A 13153-nucleotide genomic window follows, 5' to 3' on the forward strand; every position below is an offset into this window, starting at 1 on the left:
CTCCATGTTAGATCTATTTCTTTGACTTGCTTTTCATCACTTTTGTTATTATAATCATACATTAGGGTCTGCCTCAGAGAACCCTGTCCCTCTGCCTGATTGTTAATCTAGAGCGCCCTTATTCAGCTCCTAGGAAGATAATCTGATCCTGTCCACCAGTGAATGGCTATAAGAAAGACGAGAATAGCATATCCCTTTCCCAAGGCTGGCCATTCCCAGAGATGTTTTGCAAGACTGATGGCCTCTTTCACTTTACTTCCTCATTGCCTCTATTCTGCTTTTTTGCCTTAGTTCCTCACCGCTTCTCTCTCTGGTTCTATAAAAGAACCTAGCATCCAGACCCTACAAGATGGTTTTTTGGAGGTATTAGTCTGCCATCTTCTCCGTCAGCCGGCTTTCCAAATAAAGTCATATTCTTTGCTTCAACACGTCATCTCTCCGTTAACTGGCATGTTGTATGGAGACCAGAGTGAACTTGTACTTGGTAACAAAAGCATCTGCTCCAAGCAGGCCCCTCTGGAGGCCACTGGGGATACAGATGAGGGTAGAGATGACTTAGATATGGTCTCAGCCCTCCAGGCGCTCCTGACTAGATGCTAGGGGGGTTCACTCTGCAGAACTGGACTCGGCCAGCTGTGGGTAGGACCTTGTTGTTGTTTAGTCGCTCAGTCGTGCCTGACTCTTTTGTGACCCCAAGGACTGTAGTCTGCCAGGCTTCTCCGTCCGTGGGATTTCCCAGGCAAGAATACTGGAGTGGGTTGCCATTTCCTTCTTCAGGGGATCTTCTCGACCCAGGGATTGAACCCATGTCTCCTGCATTGGCAGGCGGATTCTTTACCACTGAGCCACCAGGGAAGACCTGGGTATCTGTGTTTTTAAGAAACCATGCAGGTGACCGAGGGTCACACCCAGGTAAGACTCTTAGGTCTTGTGGGTTTTCTGGCCCCAGCCCAGGATTCTTCAGTCTGCCACAATCCTGAGAGCCTGACCTGTCTCTCCGAGTAGTAGCATCCTCCCGGCTCGCAAGTCAGATAAATCTGTGTACAAATCCTACTTTTGCAACTTAGTACTCGTGTATACTTATAAAATACCCATGCTGCCTGAGGCTCAGTTTCCCCATCTTAAATGAGATAATAATGGTGCCTTTCCACACTGAGGATTAACTGGGATACCGTGTGCAAAGCAAGAATTCTGGTGTAGATAATGCACAATAAATTTCTGCTATTAATCATATCACTGGACTTTGATGGACAGAAATACTTCCCTGTATTTCCAGGTTCCCTATCCGCAGCCTGAGTCTCAGAGGCGGCCTTGGAAACCTCTGGGGCCTCTCCCCAGAGCCCTCTGCCGGGGCTCCAACAAGACCTGTCTGCATTTTCCCCGAGGACCTAGCGTCCTGGTCCTCAAAGGACACACTAACTCGTCGTACCCTCCCCTTCATCTAACCCAGAGTGAGCAAAGTTCCAACCACGCCTCTCCGGGCAGCCTGCCCCCAATTTCGGGGAAACCGGTAAGTTTGCCAGGCAGGAGCTCCGCGGGCAGAGGACACGGGCCAGCCCAGCCTCTTCCTGGTCAAGGTCGGGAGCCCCCGCCCCTGCCGCCTGCCCCGCCCGGGGCAGCCACAGGGCTGGGAGGCCTGGCGAGAAGATCCCGCCCGCCGCTCCGGCGCTCCCCTGAGACCGCGGGCGGGAGCAGCGGGGAGCGGGGGACCGGTGGACTCGGCGGGTCCGCGGGGTGGGGCGCGGGACGCAGCATCCCGGGGAGTTAGCTCGGTCCCTCCAGTCCCGACCCCGGCGCCGCGCGCACCCGGCCCTGCCCACCTCGGGTGGCGCACGCGGTTGGGAAGGAAGGCACAGAGGGAGCGGAGCACCCAGGACCCGGGTTCGCTGCCGCCCGGCACACGTGGCTGGGTCCCAGTCGCCCAGGTTTCCTGCATGCGTGGGGCGGCCCAGGCGCAGGAGGCTACGGGGCAGCCTCCGGGGCCGGGGTCCCTGGCAGGGCGCAGCCCCGCGGCGACCTGGGCGAGGGGTCACTCACCTCTCAGGCCCGCCGCTGCTCGGAGCGGCGGCAGCAGACGGTCCGCGGCGGCGGAGGCGGTGGCCCGGCCCGGAGGCTCCTCCTCTCCCGGTGCCCCGCCCGCCCGCGGGGCCGGACCTGCGGGGGAGGAGGCCGCCCGCCTGCCGGCTGCTGCTGCTTATCCGGCTTGGCCACCTCCGCTGGGGCCGCAATCAGGGAGCTGCAGGGTCCTCGGTCCCCCCCGGTCCTGCAGCTCCAGCGGTGGCGGTGGGCGCCAGGGACGAACGACCCTCCTCTCCCCCGGCCTAATGTCCCTAAACTTCCGGATCTGCTCCTCTATCTCCCTCATTAAAGCGGGCAACTCTTAACCCGGACAAGCAGGGCGTCTGGAGTCCAGAGTAACTTCTGGGACCGGCTGGCTCCCTTCATCCGAGGGACACCTCAAATCCACGTCCATTTCACAATGCCAGGTCAAGTGGCAGGCCAAGTTCACACAGGTGGGAGTTGACGCCAAGGCACCTGTTCAACCTGGCTTCCTTCCATCCTGCAAGGGGCGCAGCCGCAGAGGCCCCCTTCTCCACGAGGCTGCATCCAGGCCTCCGTGCTCCCGTTGCTCCTCTGTCCTTGGTCTACCCTTAGCGCAGACCTCTGACCCTTCTTCAGAGTCCTCCCTTCCAGGGCCTGGGAGTTGGGGAGGGAGCTAGTCTCCCCAGCTAGACTTCCTGGGCTTGAGACTACCACCCTGCCCTGAGACATACGGGTTCCAGCCCTGGGCGCTGTCCTCCACTCCCCCACCTTGGTGGCCTCCCAGCACAGCCGCGGTTCAGGTATGAGGTGAGGGTGTCTTTCAGGTAGCTTTGTAGAGGTGTGCGCCTTCATCTGAAGCCCTTTCTCACCTGAAGTCTCACATCATGGGCTGCTGATCACCATTCCCCTCCGTCCACAGGTGAGGACGTGGGGGATCTGATGGTTGTGGGGCGCCGACGTCGCGCTTCTTCTGGGAGACTGACACGGGGTTACCTGACCCCTGGGACTCTCTCTGGATTAGTCCTGTGGGACATATTCTGCCAGACCTTGATAAGGAGCTTCAAATTACTCCAGCATCCCAAGCTGTTCTGGGGAGATAAGTCCCGGGGAGGGGCTATCTGAACCTGGAGACTAGAAAGGCAGGGGGCCGGGCCTCAAGAATGGCCCACAACTAGACCTCAGGGAGCGCAGTGAGGGGGAGAGGCAGAGCTCTGGCCAGGTGGAGGGATGAGAGTCGTCCTCCGTCCTCTCACTTCTCCAGCATCTTGCGCTCCCTCACTTCCATAGGTTTCCTCTTGCATAAATACCCACCCGCCCCAGCTCTCTGCTTTGCCAGACCCTGAGGCCCAGCTTCTCTCCCACCTCCTGTCCCACCCTGCCCCAGGAAAACATCCTCTCTGAGCTCTGGAGGCAGTCCTCATAGGTCCTTTGTGCATTCCACACTCAGGGAACTGCACTGTACCACAGTGTTCCGAGTGCTGGGGACGCAGTCGCCCCATGCCTGGTTCTGGCCCTAGGATGGCAAGTTGCCTCTGCAGTGCCTTTGGGGAAACAGGAACGAGCATGTAGCCTTCTTTGGTGCCCCTCACATGGTGCTCTGCACACAGCAGGTGCTCTTTAAATATCTGCTCTGTCTGATGAGGGTCTCTGAGGACCCTTCCTGTTACTCCAGAGGAGTTGGGGCACAAGGAGATGCAGCTTGGGAAATAGAGACGCTGAGAGCTCTTCCAATATGCTCAAAGTATCTAACATCCTTCCAAAGAGACCTGGTAGGCCTCTGAGGGGCTCCCCACAAGTTGGAGAGAGAGCAAAGGCTGGAGCAGCAGAGAAGCACAGAGGAATGTCCTAGTGGAGAATGAACGTGTGCAAGAGAACAATGAAGGGCCTGAAAGGCACAGGGAGGGAGGTGAACCCCGCTGAGGCCAAGCCTTGGTGGGCAGAGCACCGTCCACGCCATCGGCCTTTGATGCTTGGCCTGTCTGTCTTACCTGACATGGGGCCTAGTGTGGGTGAGAGCTGAATCAGTGTTTCCTGGAGCCCGACTCCCAGAAGCAGAGGAGCCATCTCCTGAGCTGGGAGGGAGGATGGTGTGCTGACATTGGTTGAGCACCTCCTCCGTGCCAGACTCGTCGTGTCCACGGCCAGGCCAAGGGCAGAGTGGCTGGAGCCATCCTTTGGAGACATTTGTCAGATCATGTTACTCCTTGGCTCTAAACTTGCCCCTGGCTCCCTGGTCTCTGAGAGTCAAAGCAAAGTCCTTTCTATGGTGACCAGGCCCAGCCGGACCTCGTCTCTGGTTCCCTTCTCTCTGCTCCCACTGCCACGCAGGCCTTCTCCCTCCCTCCTTTGGATCCTTGAGAAATAGCATCACCTCTGTGAGACTCACCCAATGATCTGCATCCCTCATCTGGGTTCCCTGCCCTATTTCCTTTCACTTAGCCTTTTTCTCCTTCTAGTGTGTGTTAGTCACTCAGTCGTGTCCGACTCTTTGCGACCCCATGGATTGTAGCCCGCCAGGCTCCTCTGTTCATGGGATTATTCAGGCAAGAGTAATCCCATGCCATTTTCTACTTCATGGAATCTTCCCAACCCAGGGATTGAACCCATGTCTCCTGCATTGGCAGGCAGATTCTTTACCACTGAGCCACCAGGAAAGCCCTCTTTTCTCCTTCTAACACACTATAAGACACACTTTCTCTGCTGTTCAGTAATGTTCTGTTCCCACGGAAATGTAAGCTCCTTCAGGGCAGGGAGCTGTATCTGCCTCTTTCACTTCTGTATTCCCAGTGCCTGGATCAGAGCCTGGCACATAGTCGGTGCTCTGTAAACAGCTGTTGAGTGGATGCTTGGCCATTCTCAACCTTCTGCACCTCCCAGCATCGCTGGGAAGCTTCGCCCAGGGCTCGCACCCACCTCTGGCCTCCTTTGCTTGCCCCAGAGCTAGCACTGTGGGCACACAGGAGGTGCTCAGTACATGCACTGCTGGGTATCTGGATATGGAACCCTGTGTGTCAGTCTCCTGAGATTGCTCTTTTTCCTGCAGACAAGGCTACTCCTTTGGCTTAGAAGATGAAAGGATCCAGGAAGAGAATCTAGGTTTATCTCCTACTTGGCCCAGAGAGGAGAAGGACATAGTTCAGACTCAGCTTCTTGGATTGATCCAGCATTTATAAGCTCGGACAGAACACATCCATTTCATAAAATAAATACTCTAATTGACTACTAAATCAAGATGGTCACTAGAAGCCATGTGCCAGATGTATTCTGACAGCCTGGCTGGGAGCCAGGCCACCTGGACCTGGATGTGCTCAGGCTGGGCTCGGCCCCAGGAAAGGTGCCCTGCCCTCCCCTGCTCAGCCCAGTCCAGGTGAGACTCCCCAAAGCAAGATTCTGGGCACAGGGAACTGCTTCCTTCTGTGAGGCAGGGAGCAGGACTGCAACTCGGGGAAGTGATTTCAAGGGAAAATGGAGGGGTTGTATCTTCCTGCATGATGACCTTGTGGATAAAGTCTTGTCGGAACCATGCAGAGGTGGGGCAGCCGCCACAGGCATGGGGCGGGCTGTGGGGGACAGGCCCTGGAAGGGGAGGCAAGCTGTAGAAGTGTGCTCAGGCCTCAGGGTTTAAGCTTCCAGCCTCCTTCAGGTCGTGGGTTATTTCAAGCCAATGTTGTAAGGCATTATAAGGTGTGGCTAACAGGGCCCTCAACCCTCTGCGCCTGCACCCAGGGCTTGGCACTCTGGTGTAAGTCTCGCCTGCTTCTAGTCCTCTATTGCAACATGAGCTCTCTCCAAAGGAGAAGCTCTGAGTTCAGTGGAATGAGAGGCTGTATGCACAAGAGATTTAACTGTGGCCGCACAAGAGCATGAAGAAGGTTCTGGAGGCAGGTGCTTTTAGGGGGAGGGTGGGCAGGAACAGCCATTTTGCTAAGGGCGCCTTTACACGTGGTGGGTACTTAATCAGTCTCCGCGTGAGCCGGGAGTCATGGCTTGGGACTGGGCATCAGTGGTCGGCGGGAACGACAGCTGCACTGCATTGCCCTCGGCTGGGGGAAGCCGCATAGGTGCACAAGTGGAGAAGTCTGGGCTTTCAGCTCCTTGCTCCAAGTGTGGTACACGTGGTACCCTGGGAGTTTTTTAGAACTGCCCACCCCAGATCTAAATCAGAAAGGCATTTTCAAAAGACTTGCCAGAGATTGCATGCATATTAAAGTTTGAGAAATGCAGGTCTACAACACAGATGAGGAAAGGGACAACTTGCTGAACACCCAGGCCAATCTGACCATCAGAAACCCGTACTGGAATGCATTCACCCTAGTGATGTGGTGCTTTAATACATTCTCTTTGCTTTCTCAAAGGCTCTTGTGAGCCAAATAGCCTGATTTCATCTGCTTCTGAATTTTTAGAAATATGAAGTAAATGACCTGTTTCTCACAACGCTCAATGCCTATTATATAAAGCTCTAAGAAAAAAATCTAAGACTAGTATGCATTTTCCTTTCCAGTTGCTGATCCTATTTCCCTTTTTACCATGGCGACTAGGATGAGTCAGACCCATATTCATGATTGTCTTATCTTTACTAAATATATTTAATGAAAGTCGCTCAGTTGTGTCTGACTCCTTGCAACCCCATGGACTATACAGTCCATGGAATTCTCCAGGCCAGGATACTGGAGTGGGCAGCCTTCTCAATCAGATCTTCCCAACCCAGGAATTGAAATGGGGTCTCCTGCACTGCAAGCGAATTCTTTACCAGCTGAGCTACTTTAAGTTCTACTTCATTTTTACCGCACGCCACAATTTCCCATGTCTTATTTACTATTAACCCTATTGTGAAGCTCTTCCTTACAAGCTGTTCTAAATTGCTTTTGGAAAAAGCCGATTGTTTAAGAAAAATAAAGAGGTAACATATGTGTGTTATAACGGCAAATTCATTTCTCCCTGGGCGACCATTACCCTTCCATTCCCATCCTCTGCTGGAGTTTTGAGAAGGTGGAAGGATTGGGAGATGGATGAGTCTGCCCGAAGTTACTAAGAAAAGAAAACTCGACCAGCTAGGCGGCACTGGGGCGACAGCGGTGGGGTATGGTGACACCCATGCTATGCTCCTCCCTGCTTTCTCCCTGCCCATCCACACCCAACTCACCTGATTGGGGGTGCAAGGGGCTGTCCTCCATGTCAAGGGACTCACCGCAGCCCGGAGCAGGGGCTCTGCCCGCCAGCTGCCCACTCTCCATGAGCTGCTCCTTCTGCCCCTGGGCCGAGCCTGGTGGCCAGAGCGTGCTCGGCTCACTCGGCTCAGTGTGGGCGGAGTGTGGAGTCAGCCCAGACTGCTTAAGCGCAGGAGTGTCAGAGCCCCTCCTGGCCCAGGCTGGGTCACTGACCTCAGGGTTATCTCTACATGCACTGTGGTCAGCAGCCAGATAAGGCTTCCTTCCAGGCCTGGGGATGTTTTCATGCTGCCTAATTCTCTGCTTCCTGGATATTGGCTCCCAAAGGGAGGAGGGTAAGGAAGTGACATTTTTGAAGTTCCACCGCCTATTTAACTTATACTCAGAGCACACCATGTGAAATGCCAGACTGGATAAAGCACAAACTGGAATCAGGATTGCCAGGAGAAATATCAGTAACTTCAGATATGAAGATAACCACCCTTATGGCAGAAAACAAAGAGAAACTAAAGAGCCTCTTGATGGTGAAAGAAGAGAGTGAAAAAGCTGGGTTAAAACTCAACATTCAAAAAACAAAGATTATGGCATCCAGTCCCATCATGGCAAATAGATGGGGAAACAATGGAAACAGTGGCAGACTTTATTTTCTTGGACTCCAAAATCACTGCAAATGGTGACCGCAGCCATGAAATTAAAAGACGCTCCTTGGAAGAAAAGTTATGACCAACCTAGACAACATATTAAAAAGCAGAGACATTACTTTGCCAACAAAGGTCCGTCTAGTCAAGGCTATGGTTTTTCCAGTGGTCATGTATGGATGTGAGAGCTGGACTGTGAAGAAAGCTGAGCGCTGAAGAATTGATGCTTTTGAACTGTGGTGTTGGAGAAGAGTTTGTGACCCCACGGACTGCAGCACGCCAGGCTTCCCTGTCCATCACCAACTCCCAGAGCTTACTCAAACTCATGTCCATTGAGTCAGTGATGCCATCCAACCATCTCATCCTCTGTCGTCCTCTTCTCTTCTCGCCTTCAATCTTTCCCAGCATCAGGGTCTTTTCAAATGAGTCAGTTCTTCAAATCAGGTGGCCAAAATATTGGAGTTTCATCTTCAACATCAGTTCTTCAAGAGTCTTCTCCAACACCACAATTCAAAAGCATCAATTCTTTGGTGCTCAGCTTTCTTTATAGTCCAACTCTCACATCCGTACATGGCTACTAGAAAAACCATAGCTTTGACTACACAGACCTTTGTTGGCAAGGTAATGCCTCAGCTTTTTAATACCCTGTCTAGGTTGGTCATAACTTTTCATCCAAGGAGCAAGCATCTTTTAATTTCATGGCTGCAGTCACCATCTGCAGTGATTTTGGAGCCCCCTCAAAAAGTCTGTCACTGTTTCCATTATTTCCCCATCTATTTGCCATGAAGTGATAGGACCAGATGCCCTGATCTTAGTTTTCTGAATGTTGAGTTTTAAGCCAACTTTTTCACTGTTCTTTCTCACTTTCATCATCACTTTCACTTTCATCACTCTTTCACTTTCATCAAGAGGCTCTTTGGTTCTTCTTTGCTTTCTGCCATAAGAGAGGTGTCATCTTCATATTTGAGGTTATTGATATTTCTCCCGGTAATTTTGATTCCAGTTTGTGCTTCATCCAGTTCAGCATTTCATGATGTACTCTGCATATAAGTTAAATGAGCAGAGTGACGATGTACAGCCTTGATGTACTCCTTTCCTGATTTGAAACCAGTCTGTTGTTCCATGTCCAGTTCTAACTGTTGCTTCTTGACCTTCATACAGATTTCTCAGGAGGCAGGTGATCTGGTAGCCTTTGACTGTTCAGATCACAACAAACTGTGGAAAATTCTTAAAGATCATTAATCTTAAGCCCATACATCTGGTAAAATGGCCAGAGGGAATGAAAAAGGGTGGTGACTTAATCCAAGGATCAAGAGAAACCATAAATATTTTAAGTTTCTTGACTTAAATTGATTGGTTAGAAATAATGGTTATGATTGGTTAGAATAATAATTGGTTAGAAATAATTTGAGGAAGGATATAAAGACTGCTTTAAGTCCCACCTTGGGGGTACTCTTTACCCCCTCTCAGTGTCTATGCTGAGAGCTTTGTGCTTTCCTCCTCTTTGATAAATCCTATTCACTTGCTACCGTGAGTGTCTGTAGGTTCGTGGATTGCATTCTTCAGCTCTGCAAACGAGAACTTGGATGCCCATCTCAGCATCTCTGACTCAATGGACGTGAGTTTGAGCAAACTCTGGGAGATGGTGACAGACAGGGAAGCCTGGTGTGCTGCGGTCCATGAGACCACAAAGTGTCCGACAAGACTGAACACCTGACAACAACCTCAACAACCCTGAGGCAAGGACTGCTCCACGTTTAAATCACGGACTTTAAACCCCATCAAGGCCTTGTGAGGTGAATACAATGGGCCACATTTTCAGATGAAGAAAGCATCTTGCAGTGAGGAAATAGAGCTGGGACTTGAACCAGGTCTGCCTCAACCACAGGTCTTTCTGCTCCCTCTGCCTCACAGGTGCATGGCTCCTGTGGAAAGTGGCCAGCACACCTCTGTGCTAAGGGCTGGGGTCAGCCTAGTCAGGGGCAGAGCAGGAGAAGTCCATGTAGTGTGGTCAGAGGGAAGGTGGATCTGGATGGGGAAACACTTGCAGCCCTGCCCCTTCTAGGTGGAGTCCTGTGAGCCGCCCCAGCCTCTCAGAGGTGAGGCTCCACCGATGAGATCTGCATAGCCTGGAAGCAGGTCTGGGAAATGTCAGGTAGGCTTTTAAGAGTCTGGTGCTATCCAGTGTACCTCCTGATATCACTGATGTGCACAAGTGGGCCGTCATCCTCAGGGTCATGTAAACATTTGCTATTCCCTTGCAGCATGCGAGAAGCGAGGTCCCTGCAGGACAAATAAGGGAGATTGTGGCCCAAGTCCTGGTATATATTCCAAGAGCCAAGGCCACAGTCAGCTAGATCCTGGGGACTCCAAGGAGGAGAGGGACCAAGGATTGGTCTTTAGAGGCATTTGCAGGACAAAGCAACATACTGACCTGGCTTCAGACTGAACCCAGGATTCAAACTTGGTGTCCTCAGCTGCAAAATGACAGCATCTATCTTTTTCAGGTGATTGTAAAAATGAAGTGATAAATTGCCAGGAATATGCCTGGCACGTAGCAGGTGTTCATTAAAAGGTGGTCAATCAATTAAGAGGAAAAGGAAGAGTGAAGTGGGCAGACCACTGAAACAAGTCATTTCCGTAAGAAATGCACATCCTAGCTGGCCCCTCTTCTCCCCCTTGGAAAAGTCTTCTTCCTTTTGTGTCCTGATCTAAACTCTCCCTGTCTCTGAGAAACCCTCAGGGAACTAGCTCTCCACTGAAATCATGCCAAAGACCCCCAGTGAATGCCAGTCTCCCCAACCCCCTCCTGTCATAGTGGTCAGTGGGCACTGTGGGCCCTCTAGTCAGCTTCCAGGCTGACTGTAGAAACTTCTTGCCCAGTTTCCTGCCCCCGTCAGCTTAAGCTGTCTGAAACTTCCCCCAATGCCTTGTGAGTCCTGTGAACAGGGCTTGCCCTGTGCATGATCTGGGGGTCCCTGAAAGATGCTGCAGCAGATGGGGCTGGGGACAAAGGGGACAAATGAAGAGAGGCCTGATTTGCCTTTGGGTGAAAATCGAGGTTTTGTCCTGCTGGCTGTGGGGGCCCAGGAAGATTTGAAGAGGCATGACTGTGTGTGATAATAACAGCTAAGAGTTTTTGAGGCATGCTATATACCAGGCCCTGTTCCTAGGATGTTAACTGTGTTAACTCATATAATCCTTGCATGGGCAGTGTCAACTACAAATGGGCCCTTTCCCAGAGTATTGCTAGTGACTGAACAAGGGCATTTGCCATCCGCCTCTGTGGAGATTGAACCCTGTGCTGCTGCAGGAGTTCACCTTCAACACTCCCTGAGGGGAATTTAGGGTGGAGTCCTCCAGGGAACCTGGTGGGACAGGTCTTTAGATAGGTGGATATTTTAAGGAACCGATTTTATGATTCCAATCCTTGCATCTCTTCATATCCAGAAAAGCACTAAATCCCTTCATGAGGACATCAGATCCCAGCAACTAGCAGAAAACCTCTTGTGAAGTAGCATTGATGGCATTGAATTCTCCCTTCACCATAATTTTATGGATTGACCTTCTCCCACTACCTCTTTGGAGCAGTCTCTCAGAGCTATCTGAGATGCTGTCTCCTGGGCTGCAGTCCTCATTTTGCCCCAAATAAAGCATAACTCACAACTCTCAAGTTGTGCGTCTTCTTTTGTCAACAGCAGGTCATTCAAAACGGCTGTTCTCTTACTCTCTGTATATCCCCTCTTCAACCAGACCTCGCTTCATTCACATACCTACCTAATCCTTTTAACTACTGAGCTTAATGAGCCCCTGGTAGCTGATGAGCCCGCCCGACGTCAGTAGATAGTAGCCCCCTTTTCCTCTGAGTAGCAAAAACTGCTGTCATGTCTCACTCACCATCTGTCACACACAGTGGGGGGGGTCTCTCCAGGACCCTCTGCAGAAGACCTCCTGTCCAATAAACCACAGCTGTCTCTGTCACTGTCTCTGGGCCCTTTCTTTGATCTTGAGGCTGGGCATCTACAAGGCTTGCAGATCCACAGGTACAGCCCAACAATCTTCATAGAACATTCTCCCCATCTTCAAATAGGAGACAGGTGTGGGCAGGTTACGTCACCTATTGCACTGTATTGCTAGTCTCTCAGTTGTATCCAACTCTTTGTGACCACACAGACTGTAGCCCGCCAGGCTCCTCTGTCCATGGCATTCTCCAGGCAAGAATACTGGAGTGGGTTGCCATTCCCTTCTCCAGGGGATCTTCCTGACCCAGGGATCAAACCCGGATCTCCTGCATTGCAAGCAGATTCTTTATCATCTGAGCTATAGGGACATCCCTACATCACCTACTTGATGTGAAATAGCTCAGGAAGTGGTGGAGCTGGGATTGAAAGCCGATGTGTGTATTCTGGTGCCCACCCCTTACCACTTCCTTCCTGTCTCTTGGAAGCCGTTGGGGGGTGGATCATAAAAGGCACATCAGAGGCTGGGAGGGGGTCAAGTGTACTTAGGGGACAAAATAAGTCTGGTAAATCTTGTGCATTCAGAGCTCCTCACCCAGGGCTAAGGGCTGCATGTTTAATCAGAGTTCAGAGCAACTGCCCAAGTGGTCCTCTGGCTGAGGCTAAAAAGAGCATTCAAAAAGGTCACTGAGCCAAAATCAAATCTCTTGCTTTCTGGAATCCAGGAGGGGAAGTGACTGAGGACCTATGACCAACCCACTGACCTTGACACCTGGAGAGAATAAGACTTTTGATGTGACAAGGCTTTTGAAGTTGAATCCTGAGCCTCAGTTTTCTTATCTGTAAAATGGAACTGATGATAGCAGGGGAGTAAACTACATGCAGATGGTAAAATTAGGCCTTGAACACACATTAAATCCCCAATCTGCCCTCACCTATATTCCTTGGTTCATTGTCCTTCTCTGTCCCAATCAGTCCCCTGGATTCCAGAGCTTGGAGGGATGGAAGGAGGATGCTAGGACCCTGGGTACCTGCTGCCCATTGGACCTGGCCCAGCCCTGGCTGGAAGACCTGAACTTTGTGGCTGCGAGCCCCAGTCTTCCCTCAGCTCTCCCCTCACAACCTTTCCTGACATTCCAGAAACATTCATTCATCAAAGGTGGGAGGCAGGGTTGTTGTTCAGTCACTCAGTTGTGTCCAACTCTTTGCAACCCCATGGACTGCAGCACACCAGGCTTCCGTGTCCTTCACTATCTCCTGGAGTTTGCTCAAACTCACATCCATTGAGTGGGTGATGCCATCCAACCATCTCATCCTCTGTCACCGCCTTCTTCTACCCTCAATC

At 51.7% G+C, this 13153-nt stretch overlaps 1 protein-coding gene across 1 annotated transcript in view; it reads right to left on the reverse strand.

Moving 5' to 3' along the window:
• STEAP3 (STEAP3 metalloreductase) overlaps nt 1-2145 on the reverse strand; it is a 47201-nt gene extending 45056 nt beyond the window's left edge. The window contains exon 1 of the mRNA XM_065931402.1: nt 2038-2145. The gene's annotated coding sequence lies outside the window, so the exon portion shown is untranslated. The remainder of the gene's footprint in view (nt 1-2037) is intronic.
• Nucleotides 2146-13153: the final 11008 nt, after the last annotated feature.

The sequence above is a fragment of the Muntiacus reevesi genome, chromosome 3 (genome assembly GCF_963930625.1).
Source record: "Muntiacus reevesi chromosome 3, mMunRee1.1, whole genome shotgun sequence".
Lineage (NCBI taxonomy): Eukaryota > Metazoa > Chordata > Mammalia > Artiodactyla > Cervidae > Muntiacus > Muntiacus reevesi.